Consider the following 20,530-nt stretch of genomic DNA (forward strand, 5'->3'; position numbering starts at 1 on the left):
TGATGGTCACCGCTGCAGTGCGACCGCCTCTGTCTTACAAAAACGGTGTTTTGAAAAGTTACCGAAAATATCACTAAAAAGAGCCGATATTGTCTCTTTACTAAGGTTCGATGAACTTTTATGTGCCTGTAATTACTTAAAGCTCTTGTGTTTACGAACTTTCGCGCGCCACAGAGGGCGATCGCGGAATAACACTGTCTGCATGCGATAACTCTGCGGCCGATAACGACGACGCACCCTGATGCTCAGAAGTGCACATTCGTGACTCGAGCTGTGGGGCCCTCGGACAACTGCGACGGGGGCGTTGCTCTATGGATTGATAGTAGCTTTGGCATCCGCCGCGTCAGTGGGGAGCGGACGGCAGTCACAGGGATAAGAGCGCTGATTTGGCGACGTTTGCCATTCGGTGGTAACGCGCTGCGCCCTTCGTGGCTATTCAAATGCAGCGGTACACGGTGTCCGGGTTTTCCCTATGAGCTGGCCTCTAGACCTCTTCCTTCGCCGAGCCCATTCCGGCAGTCAGAATATGCGTTGTCTGCGGGTTGCTGCCCCACACGACCACCTTTTCTGCCATGTCGACACGTGCTGTGCAAAACGTTGCTACTCGCAGTGCTTGGGTCGACGAGATTCACGAATGTCCACTGGACGGGGACAAATTCCTTGAAAAAGACGTTGAATGGAGAATCTTTCCTCTGAAAAATCTGCTGAGGCGCAAGGTAAATATCCTGACTTCACGAGCGAAAGAGATATTGTTTTTAAAATAACAGATAGTATCAGCTAAGTTTGCTTTGAATAAGAGTTTCTGAATGTAGCATGGGCATGAAATGTCTGAAATCCCCGGTATTTTGTTGCCAGAACAGTGGTCCCATTTCGCCAACAATGTCCAAGGTGCGGCAGATAATTACTGAATAAATTTCGGTGGATATTTCAATGGTTCAAGCTTGAAAAGAAGCAAGCGCATTGAAGTTGGTTAAGCGTGATATAATCTTCCGTCCAATTCGACGTGGTATGGTTCGGTAGAATGCCGAAATGACTAATCGTCGCTAACGATCGCTCCGCTCATTTGCGGACTGCCATCTTTTAATATAATTGCTTGCACCCGTGACTGAATGACAGAAAAGTATTGTTTAGTGCTGGTTGGAAAGCTTGCGCACCATGGTGACAGTTTTTTATGTTATTTGCCCGCTGGCTGTCTCCACTTCTGATACGTATGTGCCGTGCGAAACTCGGACCAAACAACGCACTACTCTACGAATAAGACAAATGCGGCTGCCTTCTTATTTCGAGATTGTTAGATATTACTGTAGTCAGATGAAGCTTAAGAAGTGCGGAGAAGCTCCGACCACATGACGAAGCACGGCAGCCGTTGGCTTCCGCGACTGGAGAAGTAGTCCCGCTCAAGCACACGGCAATGTTCTCCGAAGGCGGAGGCACCTGCCGTCCAGCTCATGACGTCAGCCTGAAGTGCAAGTCCTTTGGGGCTGGCTAGTGTAAATCCGCTTTTCAGGAGAAAATGCCGCAGACTTCTAAACTTGTATCCGAATATAGCTTTCAAGTCGCAATGTTTCTGCTCTTGTTAGAAATAAAGGTTGTAGAGGCCTCCCTGATTTCCTAACAAATGCGTCTTTCAGATAGCTCTAGTAAATCGTATGTATAACTGCGCGATATCCACAACGGTACGTGATTTCACGCTGAGATAGTCATACTATGGTTACCTTACAAATTAGTTTGTTCTTATATGTAGAGCGGTGGGTAAACAGTTACGAGCGTGCATGGAATGGCGGACTGCTGTTTGCGTTGCTCGTTTCGTGGAATTGAACATAATCTTGCCAAGCAATGAAAAGCCTCACTGCTTTGCTCTTCTCAACCGGGGACGCTATTCCATGAACGAAAGATTATGCCTATGGTGGCATAAAAATAATGTTCATTGTCACAGCGCTGAGAGCTTATTTCGACACATAAGCTGTCCCGTTCTTTCCTTCTCCTTTCTTTCTTTCTTTGTTTCTTTCTTTCTTTCTGTCTTTCTTTTCTTCTTTCCTTTCTTTCTTTCTTTTTTTCTTTCTACGCGCACTTTCTGTCCAGCGTTGCTGCCGTGAATACCCAGTCCGTTCTCAAGGCGCGGAGCAACATCGTGTTGAATTCTGGTTCAATTTATGCGAAAGAAATGCCTTGCAGAATCTGCACTTGTGGAGATTGAATACGTTGTGTTCACGTCGATGAGGGCGGGAGGTGTGTTCGGACCCCTCCCACGCCTCGCTGTTCGTGGCTTGTGTCCGGGGAAAAGGGGATCCTGTGGTTTGAACCGGCGCCGGGGATTGGACCTGTAAGGCCCTTCGGTAGAAGCAACACAGGCCTCAAGGCCCCGGCTTCACGTAGACGACACTTCGTATGGACCCGCCCGTGAGAAATCAGCAGTCACCTTTTCATGTCCTCCTCTCCTATCTTTGTCTTTCTCTCTTACTTTAATCTTTCCTGTGTTCTTCCCACTTACGTTTACTTTCACATTTCTTGGCAGCTAGGGCTAATTTTGTGTGGATTCCCAATCTTGGTTCCTCTATATTACGTTATATAAGCGTTGTACAGCTCGCGTTCCACGATTTGTCTGGAACTTCCTGCAATGGCCTCCTGCTGGGCACGGTGGTGGGTGGCTGGCTCCGCTGCCGAAACATAGCACATATACTATCTTGAGCACACCTCTTTGGAAGTTTGATTGTGCCCTGAAAATAGTACTCACCGAAGCATCATCCACTTCTTTAACAAGACGCGAGTGCAGTACCATAAGTACCACGTTCTTCACAGCTAAAAGTATGATGAAACTGTGTGAACGATCTCACCATTTCTGCTGACAAGAAGCACAACTTAAACACTAGGACCATGTTACAAGGTGTATAAAATAGTCAGTTGCGATGTGCTCCTCGAACTCAGAGACAGAAATCTCTGCTCCTCGAACTGAGAGACAGAAATCAGTACGAAAAGCTCCCTACCTTTGCATCACTGAATATCTCGTCATAGTCACCTCACATAAGTTCATTAAAACCATTCATGGTGCCGTTTCTGACGATGGTTTTACAGCGAAAGCTGCTATGAGATCATTTCACCGGCCGTTTTTTGGCGCCGTAGTTGTCCGCCGCCGCCGCCGCCGCCGCCGCCGCCGGTGTCCGTAACCAGTATCGCTCGAAATAAGAAAAAAAACTAAATAAGAAAAAAATTCCAGGATGGAACGGGGTTCGAACCCGGGCCCACAGCGTGGGAGCCCGGTATTCAACCTCTGAGCCATGCCGGTGCTTGAAACTGCTTTGCAAAAAGGTCCTATACAGGCTTCATGTCGGGAAGGAACCACATTAGCATATGTAATATAGCGTGGTAGAAGAGTAAAATAAGCACCAAGCGTCGCACAACGCGAATTCTGTAACCAGGCGTCACACAATGCGAATTGCGCAACGAGTAGGTTGTGAAATGCTTCCAACCCATTACAAAGAGCTCTGCCATAATTCTTCGTCGTCATCAGGCACAGCATCAACAAAGTGCGCATAATGCCTACATGCCTTTAGCAGGTACCACGGCTCTCCCTAAAATGACGAAAAATGGCACCGTGCCTGCTGCCCTACTTCTCAAAAATTATAATATTCAGAGCGTAGTGGGTTCCTCGCAAGTGCACTTGTATTGGTTGCCAAGGAAGCCCATAAGCGCATGATCCATTTCCTCGGTGTCTCAGTAAAATTACAATGATTTATAGCGTAGTTGGTTCCTCGCAAGTCCACTTGTATTGGTTGCCAAGGAAGCCCAAAAGCGCATGATCCATTTCCTCGGGGGCCCAGTAAAGTTCTTCCCCCCCCCCCCCCCCGTCTCTCTCCCACGTCAACGTATGTTATACAGCATGATGGGAGAGAGAAATAGCGAGCGGGCGTCACCCAGTGCAAATTACATAACTGGGGGCCGTTTAAAGCTTCCAACCCATTACAAAGGGCTGAGCCATAATTCTTCATCGTCATCAGTCGTCGCGTCAACAAAGTGCACATAATGCCTTACAGACGTGTAGCTGGTGCTTCGCTTCTCCGCAGAATGACGAATAATGGCTTAGTAGGTGCTTCCTAACTTCAGAAAAATTGTGATTTATGGCGTAGTGGGTACCTTTCTAGTGTACTTGTATTGTAGCCCCAAGAGAGCTTACAACGCCGCTCTTCTAGCTTTCGCTGTGACTGTGCTGCGGTTTCAGCGCAGGCCTGGCGTTTTTTCTGAACCATTCTGAACGTTAACTTCTCCATGGCTCGAAACATCAAAGTGCTGTAATCGCACAAAGAATCAAAATACGAAAGGATAACACAGAGAACGCAAACAAGCGTATAATACTGATATTTAGATCAAGAGAACTGCTAGAGACCATGAAAACAGGCGATACGAAACTAAGAATCCGTCCATACATATAGGATCCACGAAGATGCTTTAGGTTCCGAAGATAGGCCACCGCTGTCTTACTTGCAAACGATAATGTACTTGCGCCAGGTGTGCTTCCAAAGACCACCTTTCGTCGCAGTTGTGAAGCTGCAGTTCACACAGTGAACTGCAGTTTCACAACTGCGACGTATTTTCCGAAATGATTAAATGCAAGAGGCTTTTGGTGGAAATGTAAACAAGTAGAGCAACAAACCTTTCAAATCATAGGTGCTGAGAATAAAGCATAAATCGCCGCCTTTAGCAACCATTTCTTGCAGGATGACGAAGTTTTCAGCGCTGCTGCAGACATGACACTCTCTTCACGGGTACTGCGTGACTTTATTTTCTTAGGGACCAGAAGTACGTGCGTAGTGACGACCATAAAAATGAGTACTGCTCGAGTGGGCTGAAAATTAGTTTCTGTGAATAAATCATCAATTGTAGTCACTCTTGCAATCGTTTCTCGCGTGATAACGCAGTCTGAGTTGTTAATACCTCTGAGTTGCAGTCCATACCTAATTATAAAAAATAACACAGACAGTTCGTCGGATATCCGATTTCCATTGTCGATAAGTGCAGAGCTTCCTGGATGCACAGTGCTTTCGACTGTTCTGTTCATTTCCGTTCACACTTTAAAGTCGCATTCAGCAATAAATAGGTGGTCTGCAAATTGAGACTCCACGTAGCAGTTGTCCCCCGAGTCTCAGCAACGTATCCAAAAGTCTTTTTTTGTTTAATGATAGCGCCTAATTCAATTTTGGGAATTTAAAATGCGCCCTGGTCGCCATGTTTTGACACAGGAACCTGGAAGGCGAGCGGCTACAACGTGACAAGAGATTGATAGCTTGGTTCAAATCGAGGGAACAAGGAAGATGCCAAAAAGTAGCCAAGTAGCCAAGACGTTTTCTTCTGCCGCCACCGGTCTAAAAAGTAGCCAAATTGGCGGAAAGTAGCCAAACCTGGCAACCGTGGAAGTGGAGGTTGCGCGCGATGTCTCTGTCGGCTTAACTATAGTGCCTAGAATATTCTAGGCACTGTAGCTTAACTACTGCACATGCGACGCATGTGCAGTAGTTATGTAATTAACGACGCATAAAGTATTTGTATAATAACCCCTTCGGGCGCAAATTATGATGCACTGTCTGCAAATGCGTCAAATTCTCATGGCATGATTCCAAGCTATTCAGTAGTACATTCCAAGAAAGAAAATGGAGGAATGTGTTGTTTTGTGTGATTTTCAATAATTAATGTTAATTAGCATGTAATTAATTATCTAATTATCCTGCAATGAGTCAGCTTCAATCCTTGCATAAAAAGAATCAAATATTAGGTCCAAAATGCTTGCACAGGTTGTTTTTTGGTTTTACTCGTTTCGAGCAAAGAAAAAAAATACTCTTGACGTTGGTCCTGGAACGCGCACATCGAACGATCGTCGAACATGGTAGTGTCTCCAGCACAGTGATCCTCTGCAGCAATATGCAGCACAATAAAGTTAAATGACCGCTAATTGTCCACTCAGGAAGCCTGCACAAATGCGCACAGTGCGTTTCCAGCCATTTGAAGAAACACTGGGTGCGTAACATGCCTCCGAAGTTAATGTGTACAATTGTACACACCGCCGCTGAAGGGGATAATACATAATATAATAATAATAATAATAATAATAATAATAATAATAATAATAATAATAATAATAATAATAATAATAATAATAATAATAATAATAATAATAATAATATAATAAAGTAGTTATATAATTAACGACGCATATAATTAACCATTTATCATAGCAGAACTGCTGGCGTCATTGAACAGTCGCACTAAATTGGCATCTGTTGACCAGATTTTGAAACAACTACCCTCGAAAACACGGAAAACGTTCCTTTCCATTTGCAACACTATATGTGGCGTTTTTTTTAAAAAAAGAGCCAACTGAAGAAACCGAAACTGTGCTAAATTGGATGTCACTTCTAAAACAGATGGAATCAAAATGGGGTAATTCCTGATTGTAACGTGCACTCAAAAAGGCAGTTTCTAATACAAAATGAGCCAAATGCTACATCTGTTTCAATCAAACTCAGCCGCATTCATTAAACCAGCGCTGCGTCAACAATCGTGACCAAAAGAACCGACATGGCCTTATCCAATCTGTTTTACTTGTGTTCGAGTTCCTTTGCTATCGTGTGTACGTTCAACAATTAGTTTTTCTAGGGCGAGATGACATTTACCGAAGGACATGATGTTGTAGGGCAAAACTCGAATATAAACAGTAAGAGGCGGATTTCACTACATTTTTTGGCCCCTTAGCGTTCCATTTCGAGTTTAGCTCTACAGTAACATGTCCTTCTTTCTCTTCAAGACGTCATATTTGAAATAAAAGATATATGAAATGAATATATCGGGCACCGACCTATTCCTTGAAAGAGAAGAAGTGATCCGAAATGGCATGGCATAAAACTAGCTCAGAAGAAGAAGAGCTGGAACACCTTTGAAGGCCTTCAATAGATGCGAAGAACAAGAAAACGCTGCCGACAATCCAGAATGGTGCGCCTTTTGCCAGGAAGGAACACTCGGTCTTCAGGTCTAGTTATCGTTATTACGCCCACGTGACGGAGGACGGCACCGACGGAAGCAGAAGGATGATGTTAATTTTATCGCAGAATATTGTTATACCGTATACATTCGAATCGTTTTAGACTTCTTTTATGAGCTAATTCAAGCCCAAATGAAATGTTCCAATCTATAAGAGCCAAATATATTGTTTACTCAAGAATACCGACGATAGTGGTCTATATAGATTTTAACCACAATATAGATTTCATGTACTTACGGGACAGGAATACACTTGCGAAAAATTGTTGGAACAAGCCCGACCATATTGGCAGCAGCAAAAAAGTGTGTTTTTCTCAGTTTCAGTTAAAGTGCATTTGACTCTTTGAGAAAAAAAGACGCCACATATGGTTGTCTGGAGAGAGAGAGAGATAATAATCTTTAATGAAAATCCCGGGGAGGTTAGCCTGGTTTATCGCCTGGCTGGCTACTCAGGGTGCCGGGTGATGACTATGGTATATACAATGAATCGCATATACACACAAACAGTACGTACTGTCACATACGCACATATATACACAAAAGAGTGATTCACAAACTTTGGTTGAGTTTTCCTGAAGAACACCAACAGTGCTTGGAACTGTGGCACCCTCACGGCCCGCGGCAAGAGAGTGGCTGTGCGATGCGCTGGAGAGAGTCCATCTGCTCGGAAGGGGGCTATCGGAATCCCATTTCTGAAACAGGAAAGAAATCTACCTTGTGGCTCAAGCTACATGCCTATGGCGCTAAGAAGTGGCCCATGTAAAATATTAAAGAAAATAATGAACGGCCGCTTACAACACTTCCTAAAATCAATCAAACTTGTTGTCCCATACCTGTGCGGCTTTCGAGAGGATCGATCCACCACTGACCACCTGACACCTATCGAGGCGAAATTTCGTGAAAGGTTTGTCCACAAACAGGTCTTTCTGTCTGTGTTACTTCACATGGAAAAGGCTTCGGACACCACGTGGCGGTTTGGAATACTGAGAAACCTTTTACACTTAGGCATATGTAGCAGGGTGTTAAATATAATCGAAAGTTACGTGCAAAACTGCAGACTCCGTGTTCAAGTTGTACGTGCTCCGTCACGATTAATCTTGCAGGAAAAGGGAGCACCACAAAGTGGTGTCCTCAGTTATACACGTTTCATTATAAAAATGAACTCGTCGCGTCGTTGCATCCCGCAGACTGTTTTATTGTACATGTGTTGATGATACCCACATAGCATTTCAATCGTGCAATCTTGCAATTTGGGAGCACCAGGTACAGATCAGCCTGAAGAATTTGTTCAAGTGGGCTGAGGAGAAAGGGTTCGGGATAAATCCGCAAAAAAGTACCCGCGTTCTCTTTTCAAGAGAGAAAGAGGCCTCCACCAAAAAACCCGAATTGACCATAATGGTCGACTGTTACTTGTAGAGTCGGCGCATAAATTCCTAGGCCTGATCCTAGACGCGAAGCTCACCTTTTTACCACACAATAAATCTCTTAGAAACAGGTAGATGAGAACAATAAATACACTGAAAGTACAGTCACGCGCAACATGGACAAGTGTCAGCAAGTGTCTCAGGAACTCGCACGAAAGCAATATACGCACACGATTAGATTACGGAGCCATGGTTTATCAGTCTGCCACACCAAGCGCTTTGCAGTTGCTCGACTCCACACAACATCAAGGAATTCGCCTTTCTCCGGGTGCCTTCCGAACAAGCCCCGTCGAAAGCCTTTATGTCGAGTCATACGAGTGGTCGTTTAAGCTTCAGAGGCCCTACGCAACATTCGTATATTTTTTAGAGTAAGTGCAAACGCTGTATATACCACATGTCCTATCATAAACAACCTGCCCATCTCTCGTCTATTTCATAATAATAGTCGTGTAGCGAGAGAGCCCGACTCAATTCGTTCAAGAGGTATGGTGGAGGAAATCGGTGTCCCATTCGTCGAGCACCGTCTAATGGCTCCCGCTGTATAGCTCCCACCGTGGCAGTGGCAGCTTGTAGATTATAACCTGTCTTTTGTAGATGCTGCGAAACACGCTCCTGTTGCGCATATCTGTATGTTGTTTCTAGAACTAGAGGACAGATATTTTTGTCCTGCATTTTTTACAGACGCATCTAAGCCTTATCATGACGTGTCTTATGAAACGATTGCCTCACCCTTTTTGGATGCCGCTGTTTTGCAAAGCGACACAAGCATTTTTACAGCCGATGCTTACGCCATATTCGCAGCTGTTAACTGGCTACTGACACGAAAATGTTCAGTTGCCGAATTTTTTGCATGAAATGAAAGGCCAAGCTCTGAAGAGCCTAGAAAATGTCCTTCTAAGCGCGTTAGTGAACTCTGAAAAAGTAATTACAGTATGTTTTTAAAAGCTAGTTTCGGTTCTTACTGCACTCTCTAAGCACGTTAACGTTTACTGAAGGTGCCCATTTTCACAGGTTTGTGTTCCTATAAAATAGGTGTTATCTAGTAATCTTTGCAATATTCACGTTTACAAAATAAACAAATTTACTTTTAAAATAGAAGTTACGGGAATTCTCCAATATGGAGCGTTCTCTCGTAAAAATAGAGGTTACGTTGTACAGTACACGGTATACGTTTACACAAAACGGCTTGCCGGAGATTTCATGCGGCCACCGCTCTACGTCTCAACTTTCCTTCGCTTTTCTTTCTTCGACGTATTCCAGAAGCTTCGGTCATCGCATGCTTTGATCAGACAGGTGTGCCGCAGCCACGGAAAAAGAAGTACTCGAGGAAGATAAACTTCTCGGCTGAAGCAGTGCGCGAGGGCGGCGCGGTAGCGTCACGGAGGAAATGCGGTTTTTGCCTCTGCACGACAGATGATGCTTCTGGCGTGTTGCCGTCGTTTGCGTGCTCTTATAGACGCGACGTCTTCAAATCGTGATACCGCCTCGCACATTGCAAAATTTCTCAGATTCCTCTCTGTGACATCAACTGATAGATGTGACAGATATTGTAGCTGCAGTTACTAAAAGATACTGCCCGAATTATAGGCCGTAGAGCGCTTGAAACGAGCTGGTAGTTGTGGCCCCTGAACAATCGACGTCTGCCGCATGCATAGGCCCCTCGGTCCTCGCTCGCATGTTGTACGCACGCTTGCGTAGATGCCCTTGGGAGGGAAAGTTCCCTATTCGTGGGGGCAAGTGGTCGCTTATCCCTTCGTGATGTGCAGGCTTTCTGCCTCTTTAGCGCGCTGAGTGGCTTCCGCGTTGTGCCGGCGGCGCTGTCTTCTAGATCTCTGCGCGCGCGTTTCACGCCGCAACAAACAGACGTAGAAAGAAGTATTGCTCCATGAACAAAGCAGACAACTTTGCAGATTTCCACCAGTGTTCCTTTAGCATGGGGCGGAAATGTGTCATGCCCATATCCGTATCTACCGGGGGCGTAAAGGGGGCGCTAGCCACCCCCCCCCTCTTGAGAAAAGTTAGGAGGGCGGAGCCCCCCCACTTTGGACCGTGGTCACTGTCGCCTGCCCACTGGGAAACAAACAACTGTGCCGAAGTTTTCCTTTAACACAGCAATCACGTCATTATATAAAGAAAATTTCCGTAGGCTTATGCTGTGAAAATTGTATTCCGCGTCTCACGACCACACACTGTAGGCTCTCTGCGGTCCAGGCCGCCTATGCAACGCTTCCGCGCCTTGCGCTCGAGCATTCTAAAGGAGGCTACCCCTGAGCAGGAGCTCTATAACGTGAGATCACTCTGTCATGCTTTTATTCCGCTTTACCTGCTCTCAAACTTGCACCACCACGACGCAAATGCGGGCGGGAACCAGTAAACGCTTTACGGACCGATGAAACGCTCATCCTGTTCCAGCATATTGATTTTCTTTCATCGAAAAGGAATAGCACCACCGTTGCTCTATACCCAAGCTGCCCTGAGTCGACGAGAGCGCAGAAGTGTTAAGTGTTTTATTGGGGCCGAACTGGGAGAGCTAAAAAAGGTTTCCGCTTTAGTCTCCAATCAACCTGTTTCGCCTTGTTTATCATATGGTAGTTTTCACTGATTGCGGCAGCTTGCAACAATGCTACGGATAAACCAGTGGACTCGAGCACATTGGGAAGCTGAGCTTTCAAGCTTGCCCCACAACTTGTTCTACCGCACCAGGAAGATCGTCAAGAGGCACGGTTTTCTGCACTAAGGAGAGAGAATTGGCAACCGGGCTAGTTGGCCTTGATTCATCTTGAATTGACTTGTACAGCGCAAATACAAATCGGATGGCAAAGAAACACACACGACCAGCGCTGTTTATTTCTCTCTCTCTCCCCGTCTCCGTGTGTGTCTCAATATGTGTCATCACCTGAGTCAATCACATGTTCTTCTTACTTTTGGTAGTTTCCAGTTTTACTAGCAGACCACATTCGAACGACACGATGCTTGTTGTCGAATGTGTGGCGTTATGATGCATTCAAGGTCTAAGCCAACTCCAAAGGACAATGTTTTGTGTTTTTTCTTGCGATGAGGGAAACGTACATCTTTTGCCACGGACACTGCAACTGTCGTGCTCTAAGCAGACGTGTGCCAGGATGATTCTGAAGCAACAGCGCGTGCATTCAGGAAAAAGTAGGCCATATGACATCCTCCGTGAAACTTCTCATCACTCTGTGTACATATTTGTACGGGGCATAATAAAGCCGCTAAAAGAAGAACGAAAGATTAGGCGTACGCAGAAAGAAACACTGAAGAAAGGGCCACGCTTTCGTTGCTAGGCGACACTTGGCTGGGCCGATCGTGCGCGTAGCGAATGGTCCGGAATGTGCCGCATATAGAAGATTGAAAGAAAAAAAAGAGGCACGTACCCTTTGTTAGGCGACACCAGGGTTGGTGGAGCACGGGTTATACTGAGCGGAGTCTCCTGAAAATAACAGGTGATCAGAGCCGCGCTTCTCCTTAAAGGGCCCCCAAACCACCCGGGTCTCTTAACTTAGTTGTGGTGTGACAGTTGTGCACGAGTCTACAACAAACACGTAGCCGTTATAATATTCCTAAACGGTGCCGGAATAGCGGAGTTACACACATTTGATGATCGAAACGCTGTGATCGCTCGTTTCACTCTTTCCATCGCTGCCCTCCGCTCTTTGGCTGGTCTCCTTTCCCAAAGCCGCTTTACCTCTTCCAATCTCACGCGACATACCGTTTTCGCTAACGCGCTCTTTGAAACACTGGGCACATCCGGTTGCCACTTCGTGAACCCCGTGCTTGTCGGCTAACCGCTGTTGTTGCCGTGCCAGCTCGTGCTCCTACGAATCGAGCCGGTTTGGGCCCTGTGTTGCGCACACACATTCAAAGGATCGCCGCCATGATGGACCCGTACGGTGAGACGTGTCGCGTCTTTTTGTTTTTACAGTCGGCGCTTTTGCAGCCAAGCACTGCACACGCGTTAAAGCCATCGCAAACAATGTCAGATTTAGTCCGCGCAGCGTATCAGACCTCTAGGCATGACTGTGTTACGCTAACGATTGTGCAGATATGTTACGGGCCGCAGTTGCCGATTCGCAAGCGCGCACACGCGTGCAACACGACGAAGAGCAGCAAGGAGTGCGGGCAACTGCTTGCAGACTAACCGGAAGTCGTAGGTTCTTGTTCGAGCAATCGCAGCATCGCCTCCATACCGCGTCACAGTTTCAACAAGTTCACGTCACACACGTCACTAGGGAGGCCGGAAAGGCCCGGAGAGCAGAAGGGATGGTTTCTTGGAATTTGTGGCACGCCCGCGGTTTGTAGCGCTACCACGCGTGGCATCGTTTGTCGTGACGGCATTCACGATGAGCGTGTTTACTTGAAATGTTTGAAAAACTATCGGACGTTGTTTAGGGGCTATTTGAAGACACGGGGTGGGGTATAATTAAAAAAAATAGCATTCGGAAGATCTCGCGGCTTGTGGGAATCGGTTTCATGCGAAGCAGTCGGCGAAAAACTGTCTATGCTGCGTTTTTTAAGCGTTACGAGGTGGATGGACGTGTTTTTATAAGTGAAGTAGTTTTGTTCCCATCGAGGGCTTACCAAAAACTTCGTCTACACTGGTGTTTAAAGGGTACCTTATGATCTGACGTAACAACCGCACTCACTTTAGAGCACAGACGTCAGTATTGAAACGATGTGCACTTTACGGTACGATTACGTGAATATCACACGCAACTTCCGTTAGCGTGTCCCCGTGGAGTCAAAAAAACGCTTGAATATAGCTTGATAAATCATAGGAATACAAATACCAGCTTTGTAATTTGCACTGGGTGACGCCCGGTCGCTATTTCCCTCTCCCGTCATGCTGTATAACATACGTTGACGTGGGAGAGAGACGGGGGAGGGCGAAGAACTTTACTGAGACCCCGAGGAAATGATAATGCGCTTATGGGCTTCCTTGGCAACCAATACAAGTGAACTTGCGAGGAACCCACTACGCTATAAATCATTGTAATTTTTGAGAAGTAGGGCAGCAGGCACTGTGCTATTTTTCGTCATTCTACGGAGAGCCGTAGTACCTGCTAAACGCATTTAAGGCAATATGCGCACTCTGTTGATGCTGTGCCTGATGACGACGAAGAATTATGGCAGAGCCCTTTGTAATGGGTTGGAAGCATTCAACAACCTACTCGTTGCGCAATTCGCATTGTGCGACGCCTGGTTACAGAATTCGCGTTGTGCGACGCTTGGTGCTTATTTTACTCTTCTACCACGCTATATTGCATATGCTAATGTGGTTCCTTCCCGACATGAAGCCTGCATAGGACCTTTTTGCAAAACAGCTTCAAGCGCCGGCATGGCTCAGAGGTTGAATACTGGGCTCCCACGCAGAGGGCCCAGGTTCGAACCTCGTTCCATCCTGGATTTTTTTTCTTATTTCGTTTTGTTTTCTTATTTCGAGCGATACTGGTTACGGACACCGGCGGCGGCGGCAGCGGTGGCGGCGACGGCGGCGGACAACTACGGCGCCAAAAACGGCCGGTGAAATGATCTCATAACAGCTTTCGCTGTAAAAGCCCAGACTGCCATGAACAGAAGCGAGTTATTGCGCACTCAGAGCTCGTCTGGGCAACGCTGACCTGGGGCACTTTGTTGATACCGCCTAAACTACGTGTATGATTACAGATGACCTTAGTCGGATGTTTCATAATATATGCCCAAACACCCATATTGTAATGTCTAACGCAGAGCAAATACTGCCCATAACAATGCATTGCATAAAAGCATTACATGCTTTATTTTTCTGACACGACCTATCTCTTACAGTAGCGTAAGCATGATCACGAATTCAGGTAAATACGCGACATAAACATATATGCACAAGCAAATAACGTGATCAAGAGAGTACATTGCTTACCTGTATTACATTTACTGCTGTCTTCGGCCAACGTAACAACGGATGCAACACGCTCGACAATTGTGTCTCATGCAAGCGAAGAATGAGCAATGCAACTCGTTGCAACGGCCGCGCAGCGCACTGAACGTCCCTGTTGCATTGCCTCGTGGCTGATTTGTGGCAGACCTCGCACTTTTACGAGTGTCCTTGCTTACTGTGTCACCAGTTAGACGCCATCAACGTACAAAACACGATTAGACCACGCACGTCACCAAAGCACGGAGCGTAAAACCTGGTTAAATCGAAGCGCGACTTCAACAACCGCGCCAACCGCCTCGCGTCCGAATGATCTTCCCGGCATACACCTCAAGCTGTGCAACGCCTAGGAGAGATGATGCCTTCCCTGGTTCGATGAAGTTGAAGCGGCGCCTGGAGGACGCCGTGTTTGTGACTCACCGCGGGCTCACACACAGTTCTATAGGCCATCAAACGAGCGGCTGTCGCACGCTATCTTGTTAACTCCGCGGCATCTTTTTCTCCTGGGTTGGAAAACTGATAAATGTTAGGCGTGTTTGGTGCTATGTTGTGACCTGACGTTTGCCGTATTATTGCGATAGCAATTTCATGGACAGTTTCGGCTGGTTTTTGTCCATCCCCGTCGCCGCCGCCGTCACGCACCGTATATGTATAAGTACATATATATATATATATATATATATATATATATATATATATATATATATATATATATATATATATATATATACATAAAAGCCGCAAAGAAAAATAATTCAGAAAAAATGCTTCCGAAGCGCGGTATTAAACCAGGGACCTCTCGCTCGGCAGCGCGTGGCTCTAGCCACTACGCCACGAAACGCAGATCGTCCACGTAGCTAACGGGTAGCGTTATATACACACCCTTTACCGCTGGCCGGACTTAGAGACGACAGGCGCTTATAAGCGTTTCTTCATTACCAGCGAGATGGCGCGAGGAGCGCGCTGGGCGCTGGGCTTTAAAGGTCGCCGCCCCGCTCCTGCGAACGCCGATGCTCTTCGCCCTACAGGGCGTGGTCGCCTTCGTGCGCTTATCTCAAGAAAAGAAGGAGGGCGGGCGCGGGGTAGAGCGGGGGGTTGTATGTTTTGTGCTTTCCCCGCGATCTCCGCGCTGAATCACAGAGCGTACGAAGGTCACTTCGCCCGCTGCAGCGGCCGCATTTGCGAAAGGAGGGCGCTGTTCAAACAGGAATAAGTAACAACTGCGACGTTTAGTTCGTGCTCGTCCTGTGTATACCTGTTCGTTCGTTTCGTGCGTCCTGCTTTATGTTTCAGCAGTGTGCTTCAAGTATCGAGCTGTGACGCATGATAGTTCGCGCTCGTCCTGTGTGCGTTCTTTTCGTGCGTCCTTTGGGCTCGAGCGACGCGCTGGCAATTTCGAGCTGCTTTCCGTTCTTCACGTTACATTCCAACTTGTTGCTATCGCATTCATTGCTTCGCCATTGCGGCGAAACTGACTTTTTTTACGACCACTTAACTTTAACATTGAAAATAAACTAGAGAAGATGGCAAGAAAATACGGATAAATTGTATTGCGAGTGTTGGAAAATATTTTTCTCGCGCCTCGGAATGCTTCTTCGATCTCATCGTATGTTTCATTTTTTTTTTACTTTCGTGTGCTCGAAGTACTTCATCGTGTCGCCATTTACCATCTTATGTATCCTCTTCTCCGCTATTAGCGAAGCTTCACGGGGGCGAATCAATTAGGCCTGCGGCTTAAAAGGAAAGTAAATATGAGAAAACTTAGGAAGTGGTTAGGCAACAACTTAGGAAGTGGTTAAGCTTTACGTCTAAAAACGTACAGCTGAACCTGTCGCATTCCCATGTTTGCTGGGCCTAAACCCACGCTCCCGCAAACCTCTGCTGCCGTTCAATTCGGCCTATTCTAAGAGTGTTAAGCGAGCAATTGCCTCACTTGTTTTAGACTCCGCGCTCCAGAAGTCTTGCGAACATGCTGCCTCAACCAGTTTCGGCCAACAGGTGGAACGGCTGCGGTCGTCGGGATATGCGGAAACCGTTCTGGTGGCCACTGTGGGGTCGCTGCTCCAGGAAATAAAGGAAAGAGGAGGAGCAAGAAAAGACAGAAGAGCGCCATGAAGCCCGTGTGCACAGTGTATCTGCTCAAGAGTGGCTACTAGGCACAATGTGCATATTGTCATATCAGCGATGAACAAGCTGTCAAAGTTTTGTGCGCGCATAGCAGGAGAGGTAAAAAAGACAGCGTCTTGTGGAAAAAAGCACACCCGGCTTTACAGGGATTGTGCGGAGGCGTCGTGTATGAGTTGCCACTGAGCTTCGGGAAGTCCTATATTGGACAAACGAGCCGCTGTGTCAACGACCGGGCACGTGAGCGTGAGCTGTCGCTCACAAATGATCGGCGCGCACACCTTCCGGCGCACTGCGTGGAGTGCGACCGTGAGCCTCTGTTCACTGAACTGAAGATACTGGGCCGCAGCAGAGACACCGTGGCACGTGAGCTTCTGGAGTCATTTCACATCAAAAAGAAAGGCACCGATTGTGTTAGCCAAACGTCGGTATGTTTGCGGGGGAGTGAGTTTCAGTTGATTCAGCGTAACTTAATATAACCTTTTGTCTTTTGTATTATTTTTCATCTCATTTGATGCGTGCGCAGCCGCGCTTGTGGTATACTGTGCTTTATATACTCGTGTTTTTTTCCGAATAAAACCAGTTGGTAGTGAGCGCTCGTGTAGTCGTCTTGTCCTCTTGTGTCCCGTTCGTTTGCGCTCAATCTATTACACAAACAATATTGCGATGTATCTGCTCAAGGGTGACTAGTATGGCTACACCATTTGTATGGGCGTTTTTGTTCTGCACCCTCCCCCGACCCTTCTCTCTATTTCTTTCTGTCTTCTGTCTTTCCTGCTGAAAATGGTACCGCTTCGTCTGAAGTATTGTCGTATCAGCTGAGGAGCGGAATAGTGGAATCGTAAATGCTGAGCTTGTATTTTCTGACTTCGCAAAAGTAGACAGTTTTGGAAGTATAATAACTTTGTCTTTCCTCCAAGTGTAACGAACCTCATCGTAGTCGTTGCAATGGTGTTTTCATAAAAGCCCTGACGCTTTTTCAAGTAGTTCAAATATGTAAATCGCAGTTTGATAAAAAAGTTTAAGAAACCACTGATTAGTGTTTGATAAAAACACTGATTTCCTTGTGCATGAAAGAATATTAATGTTGCGAGAATGAACATTCAAAATATATGTGTCCTTGTTATTGCCAAAGGAGCTTAGCTGCATGTTTCATCTTTTATGGAATTTTCGAATGATCTTCAAGTTCTTTGTTGCTGATATAAAACAATCCTTCTGTTGCAGGTAAAATGCTGGAACGAGGAAAACGGTTGCGACGCCATCATGACTGTTTCAGACATGCTGAAGCACTTTGATGAAGATTGCGTCCGTCACACAGCGCGCTGTCCGAACTGCTCAGCTCTCGTCCTCTGCACGAATGTGTGCGCGCATCGGAGAAGTAACTGCACCACGCACGAACTGTCCAGCGAGGCCCAACAGCTGAAACCACTCCAAGGCTCGGCTCAGGAAGCCATGTTCCCCGATTTAAAGACAACATTGGAAGAACATGTCGGGGAAATGAAATTTGGCCTTGACCAGGTTGTACGAGAGCACCATACCCAATGCGATCAACTAAAGGAGGTCTTGCACATTGTAAATGAGCTTAGGGAGACAGTGATAGAAACGTCACAGAAGCAAACGCGTGACACTAATGAAGCAAGGATTGTCGCTCTTAGAGAAGTCAAGGAAGATTTGGCTGCAAAAGATGGCAGACATCACGAAGTTGCACAAATAATTGGTCTTTTAAGCGCAGATGTTAAAGTAGTCGCAGCCGACGCAGGCGCAACAAGGCAGTGCATCGATAAGCTGGAGCGAAGTAATGCTGAGTTAAGACGCCGTTTTGCCGCAGACGACAACCGACTGAAAAGAGTCTCACAAACCGTTAGCTCCTTCGAGGGTGTTCTCGGTAAAGCACTGGAACGGGCAACAGAGGTCATCGTAGCAAAGTGCAAGACATATTCTGGCATGCGTGATGCGTCAAACGTTTCAGACAGCAAAAATGGCCAGGAGGCGTCCGGTGTGAGAGAAAGTCAGGCTCTTGCAAGCGGCACATTGGGGATTACACAAAACGTGTTTTATGTCAAAGGACTAAAGGCGTTGAAAGAAACGGCGATATCGAAAGGTTATTCTGAGCATTTCAATGCACCCATTTACTTGTGCGGGTATCACTTCTCCTTCGGATTGTACCTGAAGAAAAATGAGAACTCCGTGTCAGCGCACGCGCTTATGCGACTGCACAAAGGCGTGATTGACGAATTTCTTCAATGGCCATTCAGTCACGATGTCAAGGTCACCTTTATGCATTCATCTCCAGCCAAATACCGCGAGTTCTCGCATACTAGTCCCTTTAAGCTGGAAAATTTTGGCAGGCCGACTGAATCACCTAATGCAGGCGCCTATTTTTCCGGCATTGTTGTTCCCCTGGAGGATCTCCAACGTGAAGGATACATTGAATCTGATCGTGTCTGCTTGAAGTATGAGCTACAGCCTAAAACGAAGTAATACCTTCGAGCCATGTGTACAGTGCATTGTAGAAAGACGGATATCCGGAAGTGCGAATGGTCATGTCCGAAGAGAAATAATCAAGTCGGCGGATATAGAGTTCTGAGGTATATGTATTGTAGTTTTATGTTTTATGTAATCATGTATGCTCGAAAACATCCTTCTTTACCCACCTCTGAGGCCAGCTATCCTACTTTGTTTCAGGATATTTGAGAAAAATGTTTGTTATAACTGGAACGTTAGCGACGCCACAACAAAGGATGTTATTGTATGTTGTAATAATGCAGTTCCCTTTCCAGAGAAAATAAAACGGATATTCTCCATTTGGCCTTGCGGCAGTTTGCGGTGACCAAAGGAACTTTTATAATATTTAGTAGTTCCTCGAATAGCCTAGTAAGGGGCCTTAAACTAGCAATAGGCTATTATTTAGTGGCAGTCATTCAATCGTAAACTTGATGGCAAGTCAATCGTATACTGCAAACCGTTTCACACTCGTATAGGTGTTTTTGAAATAAAACACCTATCGTACACCCCATTTTCTGTCAATATTATCCGAAAGGGTGTAATGTCTTTTTTGCACAACCTTTGCACACCCTTTTTTAATTTTAGGTGTACAATGGGAGTATGTTTGTTCTACAACATCCATTGGTGTTCTTTGAATTTTACACCTATGGGTCAATTCACGCAGTCAATTGACCCATAGGTGTCACCCGTGACGCTTAGACAATTCTGGGATAAATGTTTGCATTTATTTTTGCTCCATATTGCCGAATACTATTCTACGGCAGTCAGTACTCACATCTATAATACAGAAAGGTGAAAAATAAAAATAATGACCGCTTATTTGAACACAGCAAAGGGACAACCAAGAGAATACATGACCGAACATGACGCTGCAGAAACGAATCAATGGTACAGTATCAGCACACAAGGTGTTCCACTGGCTGATTATTTGATGAAAGGGTATTGGCCTCGATATCTTTGAGTGGCGCCCTCTCGCGTGTGACGTCAGAGAGGGGACTCGGGTACCGCTCTTCGCGCTCGCTGCGTGAAGGTTACTTGACGCTACCGGCCAGTCTGCCCTGCTCGAGTTATTGAAACATGAATGGGCATGTCCATAAAGCAATTTGTACTGAATGTAAAATGCCCAGCGAATTCGAGCGGAGCTGCCGTCAGGAGCACGTTCAGTGCCGATTGCTCCTGGTGTCGTCTGATAGCCATGAATGTGTACGTCTGCATGTATGGCGATGATTTCTTTCGCGACTGTTCTATCCCCGTGGCGCACTCAAAATGACTTTCCGGCCCGTTTGAAATCCCAAATTTCAGCGCTCGGACTTCGGCTACCGTGTCGGCGTTTAAGCGCAATATACGTATACCGCGTGCTGCACGTGTTCGGTTGCTAAGCCTGCTCCTTCGATTCAATTCCTTTGTTCGGAGTTTTAAACGCGTGACAAGCGACGTGTGATGGCATTCAAATGAAATAAATGGGCGTTACAGGCCAGAACTTTTGATTAAATCCGAATTTTCAGCGGCTGCCGTGTAA

General features: G+C 46.2%; 1 long non-coding RNA gene across 1 annotated transcript; it reads left to right on the forward strand.

The window, feature by feature from the left end:
- Positions 1–631: 631 nt before the first annotated feature.
- Positions 632–17,821, forward strand: LOC125759587 (uncharacterized). Its single transcript, XR_007417210.1, has 2 exons — positions 632–716; positions 17,731–17,821. It is a non-coding gene; the product is annotated as an uncharacterized LOC125759587 (long non-coding RNA).
- Positions 17,822–20,530: the final 2,709 nt, after the last annotated feature.

Source organism: Rhipicephalus sanguineus, chromosome 8, assembly GCF_013339695.2.
Source record: "Rhipicephalus sanguineus isolate Rsan-2018 chromosome 8, BIME_Rsan_1.4, whole genome shotgun sequence".
Lineage (NCBI taxonomy): Eukaryota > Metazoa > Arthropoda > Arachnida > Ixodida > Ixodidae > Rhipicephalus > Rhipicephalus sanguineus.